General features: G+C 38.3%; 1 protein-coding gene across 1 annotated transcript in view; it reads left to right on the top strand.

Moving 5' to 3' along the window:
* OTUD7A (OTU deubiquitinase 7A) overlaps window positions 1-13991 on the top strand; it is a 368821-nt gene that overhangs the window by 155882 nt on the left and 198948 nt on the right. The window lies entirely within an intron of this gene.

Genomic DNA, 13991 nt, shown 5'->3' with positions numbered 1-13991 from the left:
CTCCATTTATTTAGATCTTCTTTTATTTATTTCATGAGTGTTTTATAGTTTAAGCATATAAGTCCTGTACACATTTTGTTAGATTTATACCTAAGTATTCCATCAGTTTACAGAGTAATTGCAAATGGTATTGTATATTTAATTTCAGTGTTCATGGGTTCATTACTAGTGTATAGGAATAACAGTTTGTTTTTGTATATTGATCTTGTATCCTGTGAACTTGCTGAATTCTCCTATTCTAGGAATCTTTTGTAACTTCTTTGAAGGATTTTCTATGTAGACTTTTATCTTATCTGCAAAGAGTAACAGTTTATTTCTCCCTTTCCAATCTGTATGTCTTTTATTTCCTTTCTTGTCTTACTGCTCTGGCTAGCACTTCCAGTAGTATGTTGAATAACATAGTGAGAGCAAACATCCTTGCCTTGACCCTAATCATAGTTGGAAAACACTCAGTCCTTCACCATTAACTATGTTAGCTATAGTATTTTTGCATAATTTTGTATCAAGTTAAAGAAATTCCCCTTGATTCCTAATGTTCTGAAAGGTTTTTTTAAAATTTTTTTAACGTTTATTTATTTTTGAGACAGAGAGAGACAGAGCATGAACAGGGGAGGGTCAGAGAGAGAGGGAGACACAGAATCTGAAACAGGCTCCAGGCTCTGAGCTGTCAGCACAGAGCCTGATGCGGGGCTCGAACTCACAGACCTCGAGATCATGACCTGAGCTGAAGTCGGATGCCCAACCAACTGAGCCACCCAGGCGCCCCTGAAAGTTTTTTATCATGAATGATATAATTGTGGGATTTGTCTTCTTTAGCCTATTAATATGGTAAAATTACATTGATAAATTTTTAAATATTGAACCATTCTTGCATTCCTGGAATAAATCTGACTTGGTTTTTATGTATATAATTTCATACATACACATATATAATTTTATACCATGACCACGTAGGGTTTATATTATTTATTATACTTATTTATATAATATTTATGATATATAAATAATATTTGTGTGTATTAAGAATACAATTTACTTTTTTATATACTGTATCTCTCAGATTTTGGTATTAAGGTGATAGTGTCCTTGTTAATTTAATTGAAAAGTGTTATTTATTCTTCTCTTTTCTGGAAGAGCTTGTATAGAATTGGCATTCTTTTTTTAAACATGTGTTATTCTTCAAAATTCTTCAGAAACAGTATGAGCTTGGAAATTTCTCTTTAGGAAGATTTGAAATTGCAAATTAAATTTATTTAATAGGGGAATATTCAAATTATCTATCATATTGAGTGAGTTGTAAAAGATTTTCCTTTTCAAGAGATTGATCCATTTCATCTAAGTGACCAAGTTTATGTGTGTACACCTTGTTTGTAATGTTCCCATGTTATACTTTTGGTGTCTGAGAATATGCAGCAATATTTTGTTTCATTCTTGTCCTAGGTAATTTGTATCTTTTCTCCTTTGTCACTTTTGCTAGAACCAGCTTTTTGTTTTACTGATTGTTCTCCATTGTTTTGCTGTTTTTAATTTTATTTATTTCTGCTCCTTATTATTTTCTTCCTTTTTTAACTGGCTGTGTGTTTATATTGCCAGTTTCATAAAGTGGGAGCTTAGATTATTGATTTGAGGCTTTTACTCTATTCTAATGTAAAAATGGTGCTGTCAATTTACGTTTTAATAGTACTTTAGCTGTGTCTTACATATTTTGATATGTTGTGTTTTTATTTTCTTTCAATTGAATATGTTTTCTAATTTCTCTTGAGACTTCCTCTTTAATCCATAGATTATTTAGAAGTCTGTTGTTCAGTTTCCAAGTATTTGAAGTGTTTTTGAAATTTTTTTCTATTATTGACTTCCAATTTTGATTCCACTGTGGTCATAGAACACACCGTATGAGTTCAGTTCTTTGTTTTGTTTTGTTTTTTTCCATAATTTCTCTAAGTATTGCATTGTATATAAGTAACTTACCACAGTATACTGATGTTAATATTTTATCAATTTGAATAAAATATAGATACTTTACCTCCTTTTAAGTGCCTTTACCTTCTCCTATTTACAATCACCTTAAATATTTCTTCTATGTAGTACTTTGAGAATCACATCAGACAATGTTATAATTTTTGCTTAAACCATTAAATATAACTTACAAAAGAATGACGATGTCTTGTATTACTCAAATTTTTACTCTTTCCATTGTTTTTCTGTACTTCCTGATGTTCCAAGTTTTGGGAGGGTTTTGTTGTTTTTGTTGTTGTTCTTGTTGTTTGTTATTTCTTTTCCATTTTAAGAAATTCCTTGGCCTTTCTTCTAGGTAGGTTTGCTAGTGATAAATTCTCTTAGGCTTTTATTCATCCAAGATGTCCTAATTTCCCCTTTAGTTCTGATGGGTATGTTTGCTGGATATAGAACTCTGGGTTGACATTTCTTTCCTTTTAGCTTTTGACAAATGTTATTCCACTTCCTTCTAGTCTTTATGGTTTCTGAGAAGTCCATTGTCACTTGAATTATTGTTCCACTATTAGGTGATTTCCCCCACTTAGCTTTCAAGATTATTTCTTTGGGATGCATAGGTGGCTCAGTCACTTAAGCATCTGACTCTGGATTTTGGCTCAGGTCATGATCTCATGGTTTGTGAGATTGAGCCCTGTGTTCAGCTGTGTGCTCACAGTGCAGAGGCTGCTTGGGATTCATTCTCTAAATAAATAAATAAATAAATAAATAAATAAATAAATAAATAAATAATTTTTAAAAAATATTTTCTCTTTGCTTTAGTTTCTAGAAGTTTGATTATTTTGTGTTTGGCATAGATTGTTTTTTGGATTTATAAAACTTCAGGTTTGCTCAACTTCTTGATTCTGCAGGTTTATATTTTTTTCCAAATTTGGGAAGTTTTAAGAAATTCTTTCTCCAAACACTTTCAGCTCCAGATTCTTTCTCCCCTCCTTCTGAGACTTTGATGATGCAAATTTTATATCTTGTGCTATACGCACATGTCCCTGAGGTTCATAATGTTTTTTCTATTTTCTTTCTGTTGTTCAAATTGGGTAATATCTATTGTTCTGTGTTTAAGTTCAATGATTCTTTCCTCTGTCCTATTCATTTTGCTGTTGAGCCTATCCAGTAAGTTTTTCATTTAGGTTGTTGTATTTTTCAGTTCTAAATTTCAATTATTTTTTTATACCTTCTATTTCTTTACTGAGACTTTCTACTTTCTCATTTGTTTCAAGGATGCTTATAATTGACCATTTGTATGATATTTGCTTTAAAACGTCTGTCAGAGAATTCCATCTGTGTCACATAGGTATTGGCATCTACTGTCTTTTCTCATTCAAGTTGAGATTTTCCTGGTTCTTTGTGTGATGAGTGATTTTCAATTATACCCTACATATTATGTTATGAGATTCTGAATCCTATTTAAAATTTATGTTTTGGCAGTCCTCCTTGGACAGTAGTCTGACAGAGGAAATAATGTGCTACCTCGTTATTTCCAGGTGGGAATGGAAGACAAAGTTCCCCATTCCATCTCCATGGACACCCTGGAGAATCGAGGAGGGAATAAAACTGTTATAACTGTTGAGCTGGTGTGGAATTTCAGGTTTCCTATTGGGCTTCAGCTGCTACTATCATGGCTGGGCAGAGTAGGGAATAGATAATATTCCCTACTTTATCTCTACAGATACTACTTAGGTGGAGAAGAGAAGAATGCTTTGTTACTTTTGGATAGGGATGGAATCCCAGCCTCCCCGTATAGCTATGCTGACAGTGTGGGCCGAGAGGGTCTTCTTACCACCAAGCAAGGATGAAAGTCCTGCCTGCCCTCTCGGCTTGCTCTGATACCACTCTTGGGGAGAAAGGAAATGAGTGTCTCATTTCAGCCCAACAAGGGTAGAAGTCTAGGCTCCCCACTCAGGAGTGGGGTGGAGTCACAGTTTTTTTCCATGGTATTTGGTCCATTGCATAAAATTTTTCCATCCTGGTAGGTTGCTTCTTTCCTTGTCCTTTGGCCAGAGAGAACAGGCTGTTTTTGAGAGTGTCTATTGGCATAGCCAAGTTGCTGGCTTGTCCAGCACCTAGTCCAGGATATATTACACATAAAAGAAACCCAGGGACCTCCCCATTGTGTTGTTCACCAAGTCTCAGGGTCCCTAGCCAGTCTGCCTTTCACTCTCCACCTTTCAGTCTTCCTAGGCTTGTTTGTTTATTGCTTTTGTCTGTTTTTTTCTTTGTTTTAGTATATTAAGCCCAGAGTTTTAAGCTGTTTTTAGTAATAAGAATAGTGACAGTGTGTCTAGTCCATCTTTTCCTAGAACTGGAATCTCACTTTGTTAAATTATTTTATTTCACGGATGCCTGGGTGGCTCAATCAGGTAAGTGTCCAACTTCAGCTCTCGTCATGATCTTGTGGTTCGTGAGTTTGAGCGCTACATCAGGCTCTGTGCTGACAGCTCAGAGCCTGGGGCCTGCTTTGGATTCTGTGTCTCCCTCTTTCTGCCCCTCCCCTGCTCACACTCTGTCTCTCTCTCTTTCTCTCTCCCTGTCTCTCAAAACTGAATAAAACATTTTTAAAAATTAAAAATAAATAAATAAATAAATAAATAAATAAATAAATAAATAAATAATTTTATTTCAAATTTTATTTCATCCTTACAGGCTGGGTGTGATCCAGGGCAGCTTTATCATTGTAATCAGTACTCTCTTGTTCTGACACTAAAGACTTCACTTGCTAACCAGTACTCTGCAGCAAGTATGGTGGTCAAATGTCCTCATTTGAGGTTCCTTTTTCATCTTTAAGCTTTTTCATGTTAAGCCTTATTTCCTCATGTTAATTAGATCAAAGGAGTAAACAAAGGATTTTACAGAGATAACTACATATTGTTCATTTGTGTGTTTCTCTTACTCAGTTGTTTACAAGGCCACAACCAGGACAGCCTACTATTTATCAAAACAGGGGTGGCTAGTCTGCAGCCCAAAGAGTAAACCCAGGGATTTTCTGTAATGTTAGCTCCCACAACAGCTGAGCTTCTTGGGACCCCAAACCACAAAGTGGGGAAGGTCCTTCTTTCTTTCTTACTGCCCAGATGTTAGTCTTATCCTTTGATTTCTTTCTCCAGTCTCTCGGCTGCCTGAGGACTTGTCATGCATTGTTGGAGGCCACTCCAGGGGCACTATAGATGGAGGGGTGACAGTCCTCCCTCCTATGTGGTGGGAATCTAGTTCTCTGAGAACAAGATCCCACTTTTCAGGCATACATTCCCATTATAGTGCAGCTTAATAAAGTTCAAGTCTTGGCACCTCATTTGCAGGTACTGGTTTCTCAAGATGTTTATCTGGGGCACATATTCAGATGTGGATTTAGGTTTGTGATTATTCACCTGGTTTGGTTGCAGCCTTATTCAGAAAAAAAAAAAAAACTTCTCTGCGATGAAAGCAGAAAGGATTTAAATGCTTTAATGTCTTGTTTGTTTGTTTTAATGTCTGTTTTTCTGATTACAAAAGTGGTATATGACTTTTAGGGAAAATTCAGAAAATACATAAAAGAGCAAAGATGGTAACAGTTATCTATAATCCTGTCACTCAAAAGCTTATGACTCACAACATTTTTATTCCTTATTTTTATTATAAATGAATATATACTCGTGTGTCAATCTATAATCTCTCTTTTGGCCTCTGTCTCCCTTCGCCTCCCTACCTCTCTGTCTCTTCCTCTCTCTCTCTCTCTCTCTCTCTCTCTCTCTCTCTCTCTCTCTCTCTTTCCCCCTCTCCCCTTGCTCTGTATCCCTCTCTCTCTGTCTCCCCCTCCCCTTCACTCTCTCTCTTCTGAATGTCCTTCTGCAAAACCCCCTTATACTGCTGCATTCTGCTTAGTTTCTGACAGGTGTTCTCCCACAGTCACAAAAGGACCAAAGTATCATTTTCATACCACCATTGCTTTTACTTCCTCCTCAATTTCCCTGACATTCCTGTTTACCTGATTCTTTGGCCCAGAAAGAGCACAGGATGCCTGTACCACACAGTGCCCCTCCCCCAACTTTCTCTACCAGAGTCACTGGAAGTAATGGGCTTTCCACTCCTTCATCTTGAAATCTTGAGGCCTTCCTGTCCCTGGCAGATAGTAAAGTTCTCTTTAGTTGATGATGTAGGTTTCCTTCAAAGGGCCTTGGAAAGCTCTACTGTTGGAATTCAGACAATTACTTGATTGCTTTCCCTGTCTCTACTAAGCATGGATCTCAAGATTGCATTCTTACTAACGGAATTAAGAAAATCAAGCATTGAGACTCAGAGCTGGTGGGGGACTTCTTTGATTCTGAATGTAAGTCAGCCTTAAAGGGGAAAGCTGGAAAGGAAATGATTTAAGGAAGAAATTACATGCTTATTACAATATAGTGTGGCTATAGCAAAATTTATCCCAATATTCCCCTATGGATAATGTTTAGACTTTTGCTGTCACAAATAATGCTGGGGGTGGCAAAGTCTTTTCTGTATTACAGCTCTTCTGTAGAATAAAATCTTAAAAATATGATTCAAAGGGCATATGCATTTTGATACTTTGTATATGCTGGCACATTCTTTTTCAATTTATGTTTCCACCAGTAATGTGAGAGGTGCACATCTTCTCCACCACTCGGTGTTAGAGATTCTTCTTAAGTTTTACAAATCTCATCAGGGAAAAAAAAGTACTTTGTTTTGCTTTGCATTTCTTTCACTGCTTGTGATGTGCGTTAGGTGGTGCATTCCCTCTTACCTTCATCAGCTATACCCCATCCCTCTTTTAAAACAGTGGCTTTTACCCACTGTCCTCTGACTGTTGTTTTCTATCAACTGTATAAGGTTTTTGTACATTAGGAAGTCTAATTTTTTTCCAACTAATAATTTTTCCAAGTCTTCTTTTCTACTTTGTATATATTTTATTTGTATTTTGCCATAGAAATGCATACCAAGAGCAAGAAGTATGAGTTTTTAATTAAAGGACTCAAAACTCTATATAATAAGAAATATACACACTCTCATGGGTGGGGAAACTAAATTTGAAGACACGAATCCTTTTGAAATTAATGTATAAGTTTAATACACAGTTTTGATATCAGTACCCTAGATTTAAAAAAAAAGAATGTTTAGTTTTGAGAGAGAGAGAGAGCACGCGCACGCACCGAGGAGGAGTAGAGAGAGAAGGAGACAAAGAATCTGAAACAGGCTTCAGGCTCTGAGATGTTATCACAGAACCTGACACGGGACTCAAACTCACAAACTGTGAGACCATGACCTAAGCCAGAGTCGGACAGTCAACAAACTAAGCCACCCAGGCACCCCAAGCACCCTAGATTTTTTTAACTCATAAATATCAGCAAGAAATGCTTGAAAAAGAATAAGAAGAAGGGACTTAGGTCATATACTTAAAGTATTGCATAGTTTATACTAGACAAAAGAATAGAGCACAGGCACCAAAATGAAAAATAAAATAAAAATCACTGAAAGAGAGTAGCTATTATACAAGCAGATTGAAGTATAGATGTCTTATAACTCAGCAGGAAAAGATGTCATATTTAATAAATATTGTCTTAATGATGTTGGAAGAAAATAGAATTAGATGCCAACAATATGTCATGTAGACGAGTAAATTCCAGATGGATTTTAAATCCAAATGTAGGGTAAAAAGTCATATTATACAAATATTAGGAGAAAGTTTAGAAGACTGCCCAAGGAGGCCTTCTTAAGTCAGGCAGGAATCCCAGAATGATAAAGAAATCAATGGAGAGATTTGGCTCTATTTTCTTTTGGTGTTTATATAGGCATATTTTTTTTTTACATTTTTAAGGTCATGCAATATATGTGGTTTTCTCTTGATTTTTTTCACTGTTTCCCCATGGCCTTTAAAATTTCAGAAACATAATTCAGTGTCTCTGTATGTTTTGCTTTTGGCATGTACTGTTGTTTATTTAGAACTTACAATTTTTAAACAAGTCACAGTTCTTTTGAAATAATATTTCAGAAGTAGAAAGCACATCCCAGGGGCGCCTGGGTTGCTCAGTCAGTTAAGTGTCCGACTTCGGCTCAGGTCATGGTCTTTTGGTTCACGTGTTCAAGCTGTTATGCTCTCGGCTGACAGCTCAGAGCCTGGGGCCTGCTTCATATTCTGTGTCTCCCTCTCTCTCTGCCCCTCCTCCATTTGTGCTCTGTCTCTCAAAAAACTAATAAATGTTAAAAATATAAAAGAAAAAAAGAAAGCACATTCCGTAATGTCTTGAATAAAAATTCGACATGCGAGATGCACAGCATGCTGTGGTACCAGCTCTCAGGATGAGGCAGTTGGGTGCCATATGGCAAACCAGACCTTGTGCTCTCACATGTAATCCAGTGGGAAAACAGTGTTTAATAAATTGTTAGCATCATTTAGTATAAATCAGGAAGAAAATTAGTAGGTCATTTCTACCACACACCATATATATGGATAAATAAAAAATCTTGCTGGATTTTGAGGGGAACTTTGTTAAATCTGTATATCAGTTTGAGGAATTTTAACACCTTTAGTATGTTGAATCTTCCAATGCATGGACACATTATATTTCTCCATTTAAATCTTTGGTTTCTTTCATCAGTGTTTTGTGATATTCAGAATATGAGTCTTGTACATGTTTACTAGGATTTACAACTAAGTATTCATTTTCTTAATGAGTGATTATAAATGATATTTTATTTTTAATTGCAGTATCCACATGTTTATTGCTAACATAGAGAAACGCATAGGTTTTTGTGTGTTGATCTCATTGTCATGTGACCTTGCTGTGCTCCCTTATTAGTACTAGGAGTTTTGTAGATTCCTTGGGATTTTCTACATATAACATCATGTCCTCTGGAAATAACAACAGTTTTGTTTCTTTCCTTCCAATCTGTATGTCATTTATTTCTTTCCCTTACCTTATCGCATTGACTGGAACATCAACATAGCATCAACATTGAATAAGACTGATGAAAGCAGACATCACTGCCTTGTTCCTAAACTTAGGAGGAAAGCATTGTGACTTTCACCATTAAGTATAACATTAGTTGTGAGATTTTTTGGTAGATGCTTTTTGAGTTGGGGAAGTTCCCTTCTGTTCCTATTTCTCTGAGAAATTTTGTCATGAAGGTAGATTGAATTTTATCATCTTTTTAAATGTATCAATTGACATGATCATGTGATTTTTCTTCTTAGTCTGTCAATATGGTGGATTACACTGATTGATTTTCAAATCTTGAACCAGGCTTGCATCCCTAAAATAAACTCTTTTTGGTCATGGTGTATGATTATATGTGTGTGTGTGTGTGTGTGTGTGTGTGTGTGTGTGTGTGTGTGTATATATATATATATTTGCTGAATTCTATCAGCAAATATTTATTAAGGATTTTGCATCTGTATTCCTGAGGGATATTTCAGGAGAGCCCTCTGGGGTCTCTTTTATAATAGCTCTAAATAGCTTTATAAGAGCTCCACTCTTATGACCTAAGCACCACCCAAGGACACCTCATCCTAGCACTGTCACATTGGAGGTTAGAGTTTCAACATGATTTTTGGATGGGCAACACAAATATTCAGCTCACTGCATTAATGTTGATCAGTTGATTAAGGTTGTTTCTGCAAAGTTTCTGTAATGCAGTTACCATTTGTAATTAATAAATGTCTTGTGGGAGATACTTTGACACTATCATGCAGATATCCTCTTTCTCATCATACTTTTGAGTCAGAAGAGTGTCTTCAAGCCATCCTGTTACACCACTGCATGAAGTCAGGTGACTCAGTGATGGTGGCATCAAGAGAATGGACAGGGGACAGAGAAGAAGGCCGTTCTCTATTAACATCAGGATTGTGTGATTGCCTGGGTTGGGAAGAAAAGAAGAAGGGTGAGAGACATGGTGAAAAAGGGAGAAGAAAGAAAGATTGACTCACAGAGAGATACATAAAGGACCAGAAATGGAGAAGGAGACATTGAGGGAGCCATTTTTAAGTCTTGATGGTATACAGGCAGATTTTACAAGGAAGATAGATTATAATGACTTTGAGATACCAGTGCCATGTTCAGGTGAACATACCACCAAGGAGTTGTGGACTGAAGGGTAGAAAAGGTAACAAGACTAGAGAGAGACTTGGGGGCCATCTGAACACAGGTGGTTGTGAACATTTAATGAGTATGATCAGTTATCTGGAGGAAAGAGCTGAGCTAAGGATAGATATAAGAGAATACTTACAGTATGTTGGAGAAAGGAATTAGTGAGACAATCTAAAGGGGAGGGGAGAGCAGGAATAATCATATCATAAAGGATGATGGTATCAAGTATAAAGAATAGTTAAAGAGAGTAGCTGTGGCCACCTGTGTTAACTAAGAGCTGAAAAGGCTGTGACTTGGTGGTGACTTTTGTGACTATGGTTTCAATCAGCTAGTAAGGATGGGATCCAGATTTGGGTAGAGGACAGGGGAGTGCACAGAATGGAGTAAGTGATGAAGAGACCAATGGACAACAATTCTTGTGATCAGCTCAAGATCAACCCATTATGAATTGGGTTTCATAATGGTGCAGAAAGAAAGATAACCATAATGTCACCTACACTGATAGTGGCAGCTGGACAAGGTTCTATTACTAAAAAAGACTCACAGGGCTCCAAACAACAATGCTTATGAATCTACAGTTTACTGCTGAGAAAGGATATAATGTAGAAACAAATACAAAAGTAAGGACCTGCATTGTAGCCCAAGTCTGCCTATCAGCAAGGGGTTTGGAAAGGCCAACGTCTACACAGGCTCCTTGTAGTTGTTCTCCTTCTGCAGGGGTATACCAGATGTACTTTCTTGGAACCACCACCTTATGCAAGAACATATCAGAACTAGGCAGCCCAAAAGGAGTCTCAGCTGGGACTTCTTATACCCTACTGGTCATGTAAGCACATTACCACTACAAGACCAGCCCCATTGTCAGAGCCCTCTCCCCATCCCTACCCCCCCACATCCCCCAAACACTGTAACTAGGTTTGCACCATCAGTCTCATTGTTATCAATACATCATACTGACAAACTAGCATAACCTACCCTGAAACTCACTTTGGCTCCATGAGTAAAAGACCGCAATATTAGTCACCATGTTTTATAGTTTGACCAGGTACATCTCTAGTCAGCTTCAGCAAAACAGCTCAGGCAACTCCCAGGGCTGCTATAATTAACCCTCATAGCACATCCTTATCCTAATGTCATTTCATTAAACTCTTAGAACCAGCCCATTTAATAGGTACTAGTACTCCTAGGGACTGTGATGCTCAGAAGGATAAGTTGCCAAGGTAACATTGGTAGGAGGGAAGAAAAGGGAGTTGAATGTATGGGACAGGAAGGAGATCCAGAAAAAGATGCTTTTTCAAGAGGACTCCTGGGTATGTTGAAACAAGCTGGGAGAAAAAAATAGCAGAGAAGAGGAGCTTGTAGGAATGGGGGAGTGAAGAGAAATTTGTTGAAGGCAAGCCTTTTGGGAAATAAAGAATGAGCTCCTGAGACTGCATGCAAAGAAATAGAGGAGGGGGTTGTTGGTGGAGGTCATGCCAGGCTCTCTGGAGCCTCCAGCTCAGTGGTTCTCCACTTAGAGGTCTTGTGAAATCCTGGATTGAGGGACAGCACCCCAGGGGTTTCTGAGCCAGCAAGTCTGGGTGGAGCCTGAGAACTTGTATTTCTAACAAGTCTCTAGGTAGTGCCGATACTATAATCCATACACTCCACTTGGAGAACCACTGCTCAGTGCAGGGTGGGTTGGGTTATCTGGAAGCAGAGGAGCTGGGAGTGATGAGATGGGGGCCTAATGGAGGGACACCTCCATTAGGAGGTCACCATGAGGAGCCTGGTCACCTGGTATGCCTATTTCTTAGCAGAAGCATCAATAGGTCAAAATACTAGGGAAACAACATCTATTACAGGTACAAAAGGTTGATAAATGCCAGAGTGTTAGAGTAAAACATGTTTTAGCTCTTAGCTCTGATGTGAAAATTTCCCAGTTTAGAAAAAAAAAACAGAATAACAGACCATTTCCATTGCTAATATGAAATTTTTTTTATCTTAAGTAAGAGATGTCATTGTCACAGCATAATTTCAACTATTTTGAAATAGAAAATATTCCCAGTGGAGGAAAGAAAACTTAGGAAAGAACGTTTAGCCACTGCTGTGGGAAAAACAGGTAAAGCTTGTCTCTTGAGGAGCAATAATGGGACTCTGGATTTGGTTATCAGGGAAGGACCTTTTAGGTAGGCAAAATACCTCTGGAGCTCTAGGAAACATGGGGAGTAAGGTGACATGGCCTTCACAAAGTGAAGAGAAACCATTGTTAGCATGTCTGAGCATTTCAAGAATTGGTATAATGTTAAAGCACAGGCTTTGATTTTGCCATCCAGATTCTAGGTGATTAACTGCTGTGTGACCTTGGGCACATTGCTTAACCCCTCTGGGCATAGGAGAGGTGGTATTTAAAGGGGGCATGCTTGCCCCTAGAGTGTGGGTTTTTTGTGAAGTGTAAGCATGAAGCATATGGAATGTGGCTAGCACATTGGAAACACTCAAAAAAGTTATTTTCTGCTTCAAGGTCAAACAGAAAACTCTTCCATTTTAAGCAGCTATAGTTCTGATTCTTCTCAAAACCTCTGCAATTGCTTCCAACGCCCTAAAACCAGCAACTATGTGGCTTTATGGCCACATGGAGTCACATCCTGGTCCTGCAGGACCCTCTCTTGCAGTGGGCTGACCTGGCTGGGGAGGTGCCAAACCCCAGAACAGCATTAAGATGACATTGCATTGAGTCAGATCGGCTTCCAGACTGCTGTGCTGCTGGCCATCCAGTACCCAAATCACAGTTACCACCTGCCTGGCACCTCGGTCACCTAAGCTCCCCAGGTCCACCTATCTAAGTGCTGTGCTCTGACTTGGATAGAGGACAACAAAGTAATGTTGCTTTCGCCCATGCTGGGCCAGCATCTGGCTTATGAGTGGACTTTCTTGGCCCTAGAAGCAGAGAAGGCATGCCTTCCCATTCTTGCCTGGGCCCTCTGCCCACAGCTCCTAGCCTTACCTGACCCTGACCTGGCCTAGCCCACTGCCCAGTTAGTGCCACATGGAGTCTAATTTACCTTTATATTCTTTAATATAATTAATTGTAAAATTGGCTAATATACAGTGTGTAAAGTGTGCTCTTGGTTTTGGGGTAGATTCCCGTGGTTCATTGCTTACATAAAACACCCAGTGCTCATCCCAACAAGTGCCCCTGCCCATCACCATTTTCCCTTCTCCCCCAACCCCCCAACAACCCCCAGTTTGTTCTCTTTATTTAAGAGTCTCTTATGGTTTGCCACCCTCCCTCTCTGTTTGTAACTATGTTTTCCTTTCCCTTCCCCCATGGTCTTCTGTTAAGTTTCTCAAGATCCACATATGAGTGAACACATATAATATGTCTTTCTCTGACTGACATATTTCACTTAAGCATAATACCTTCCAGTTCCATCCACGTTGCTGCAAATGGCATGATTTCATTCTTTCTCATATTCAAGTAGTATTCCATTGTATATATAAACCACATCTTCTTTATCCATTCACCAGTTGATGGACATTTAGTCTCTTTCTATAATTTGGCTGTTGTTGAAAGTGCTGCTATAAACATTGGGGTACATGTGCCCCTATGAATCAGCACTCCTGTATCCTTTGGATAAATTCCCAGTAGTGCTATTGCTGGGTCGTAGGGTAGTTTTATCTTTAATTTTTTGAGGAATCTCCACACTGTTTTCCAGAGTGACTGCACCAGTTTGTATTCCCACCAACAGTGCAAAAGGGTTCCCGTTTCTCTACAGCCTCACCAGCATCTGTTGTTTCCTGAGTAGTTAATTTTAGCCACTCTAAGGGGTGTGAGGTGGTATCTCAGCATGGTTTTGATTTGTGCTTCCCTGATAATGAGTGACATAGAGCATCTTTTCATGTGTCTGTTGGCCATTGGGATGTCTT

The sequence above is a fragment of the Panthera tigris genome, chromosome B3 (assembly GCF_018350195.1).
Source record: "Panthera tigris isolate Pti1 chromosome B3, P.tigris_Pti1_mat1.1, whole genome shotgun sequence".
Lineage (NCBI taxonomy): Eukaryota > Metazoa > Chordata > Mammalia > Carnivora > Felidae > Panthera > Panthera tigris.
Note: the sequence above shows the minus strand (reverse complement) of the source record. Positions and strands in the feature narration are given on the sequence as shown.